The following is a 2,805-nucleotide window of genomic DNA, read 5'->3' as shown; positions in this document are numbered from 1 at the left end:
GATAAACACACTTCCCCCACCAAAGTAAGATTCCATAGTCTGATTCTTTTTCCTGTTTTTGTCATTTTCTCAGTCAATTACCTGACTTTTGAGCTCTTTGTCAAGGTAGTTTTTTGTTTCCATTGGGGATGTGGGGGGTCTGTGCTGTCAGCTGCTCAATACCCCCATAATCTGTGGGCTTAGAGTTCCAGAAACAGCTGCCACCACCCCTGCTACTGCTGTGGTTGCCACAGGCACCTCTGCTCCCTTCACTGTGCTGGAGTTGGAGCTGGACCACTACAATCTCTCACACAGGTCCTACAAGTTTTTTCCACTGATCTTCCAATTTGTCCTAAGCGTTTTGGGGTTAAGTAGTCTGAAAACTGCCACAGGTGCCAGTGATTCAGTTCCTCTATGGCCTGCTCAGGTCCCCTCTATGCTGGCACAGCCCATGCTGTGCTATGCTGTTCTCCCTGCCAGGTGTGATAGATGGTTCTCATTGACCTTCGAGATTGTCTTGGGCTAATTTTCTTGAAGAGATATCTTTACCATCCTATTCTACCCTTTTTTTTTGGCATAGCTAACTTAAGAAAATCTTATATCTCCTTGATTTTCTCTGAAATTCTGTATTCAGTTGTATATATCTTTCTCTAACTCCTTTCTTGTCCTCTTTTCCTTTTCTTCAGTTATTTAAAAAGTCTCATTAGATAGCCAATTTGGTTTCTCACTCTCTTTTCTTTGGGTTTTTTTTTTTTGATGACTTCTATACAGTATTGTAAATCTCTGTCCATAGTTCTTCAGGCACTTATTTACCAAATCTAATCCTTAAATCTATTCATCATTATCACTTAACTGCCTTGACAGGTGAGTTTGCATAACTCAGTGAATATATGAGCTATACCAGGCAGGGTTACTCAAGATGGACAATTCATAGTAGAGATTTCTGACAGAAGATGATGCACTAGAGAAGAAAATGGCAAAAAACACCAAAATACTCCAGTATCTTTGTGAAGTAAACCCCATGGATAGCAATAAAATAATAAAAAATACAAGTACACCAGAAGATGAACTTCCACAGATTAGAAGATATCCAATACACTATCGGGGAAGAGTAAAGGATAGCTGCAAATATCTCCAGAACTAGTAATGTTTCTTGGCCAAAGTCAAAAGGAAGCTGAACTAAAAATGGATCTGGTGACAAAAGGAATGTCTGATACTTTAAAGGTCAATATTGCATAAAAATCTAGAATACAATATCTATGAACCAATGGAAGCTGGGTGCGGTCACAGAGGAGATGGAAAGATTAAATATCAATATCTTGGGTATCAGTGGACTTTCATGTACAAGAATAGGTCAATTTCATTCACGTGATCACTATATATGCTGTTGTGGGCAAAAATCCCTTAGAAGAAATGAAGTAGCCTTCAAAATCAATAAAATGGTAAGAAAAGGAGACCTACATATAATCTCAAAAATTACAGTGTAGTGTCTATTGAATTCAAGACAAAAAATTCAGCATCATAGTAATGCAAGTCTATGTTCCCTTCTAGTAATAAGAGAGAAAAAAAGACGTCACATTCCTCATAGGGAATTGAAATGCTAAAGTTGGAAAGCAAGGGATAATTGAAATAACAGGCAAGTTTGGCCTTGGAGAAAAACATTAAGCAAGGCAGAGATTAGTAGAGTTATGTCAAGATGCTTTGTTGGTCATAGCAAATACTTTTTTTCAACAATCCAAAAGGAAATTCTTACACATGGACATTACAAGGTAGATAAGATCTATTCATAGTTTAAAAAAATCTGAAACTTCTTATTATTCCCTTCCCACTTACTTCCTTTTAGGGCAAAATACATTTTTATATGCCATAGACTATGTATCTTATTTCCCAGTTACACGTAAAAACAATGTTTTTAACATTTGTTTTAAAACTTTGAGTTCCAAATTCTCTTCTTTCTTCCCTCCCCACCCAACCTCACTGAGAAGGCAACCAATTCAATGTAGATTATTCATGTGTAATTATACAAAACACTTCAATAATAGTGATATTGTGAAAGACTAATTATGTCCCTCTCCATTCTATCTTACTGCCCAGTTTTACTATTTTCAATTCTGACCCTGTCCCCTTTTCAAAAGGGTTTGCTTCAGACTTCCCCCTTCCCCAAACTGCCTTCCCTTCTGTCATTCCCTCCTCCTTTATCCCCATTCCCCTTCCCCTTTACTTTCCTGTAGGGTAAGATACTCAATTGAGTGTGTGTGTTATTCCCTTCTTAAGCCAAATCCAATAGGAATAAAGTTCACTCTTTCCCACTCACCTCCTTCCCTCTTCCCGTCCATTGTGAAACCTTTTTCCTTGCCTTTGTATATGAGAAAAAACTATGGAATCCTTCACAAATTTTCGTGTTATCCTTGCACAGGGGCCATGCTAATCTTCTCTGTATCTTTTCAAGTTTGGTATAGGTGCTGCCAAATTATATTTTTTATTCTCCTGGACTATTTCAAAAATTATGCTTTCATTGCCTACCCTCTTTTTAACTTTCTTTGAAGTATGTTTTTCCTCATTGAAATTTAAGCTCTTTGAGGACAAGGATCATTATTCTTTTTTCTTGTATTTTTATTCCTAATGCTTAGCAGAGTGCCTGCCACATAGTGTATGTTTAGTAAATATTTGTTTATCTTACTAGGTTTTCTACCTTTCCCAGACTGAAAGTCTGTAGGGGCTAAATATGGGTCTGACCTGAGTAGTGAGTAGAATAAGATCTTTAACCTGTTATTTTTCTAACCTGGTTTAATTTTCTTCTTTTTAGGAAATCTGAAGATGTCTCAT

General features: G+C 37.1%; 1 non-coding gene across 1 annotated transcript; it reads right to left on the bottom strand.

Annotated features, from left to right (window-relative positions):
• Nucleotides 1-2,350: 2,350 nt before the first annotated feature.
• On the bottom strand, nt 2,351-2,453 carry LOC140509317 (U6 spliceosomal RNA). The gene has a single exon (XR_011968648.1). It is a non-coding gene; the product is annotated as a U6 spliceosomal RNA (small nuclear RNA).
• Nucleotides 2,454-2,805: the final 352 nt, after the last annotated feature.

The sequence above is a fragment of the Notamacropus eugenii genome, chromosome 5 (genome assembly GCF_028372415.1).
Source record: "Notamacropus eugenii isolate mMacEug1 chromosome 5, mMacEug1.pri_v2, whole genome shotgun sequence".
Classification (NCBI taxonomy): domain Eukaryota; kingdom Metazoa; phylum Chordata; class Mammalia; order Diprotodontia; family Macropodidae; genus Notamacropus; species Notamacropus eugenii.
The sequence above is the reverse complement of the archived record's forward strand: the minus strand, read 5'-3'. Positions and strand labels throughout refer to the sequence as shown.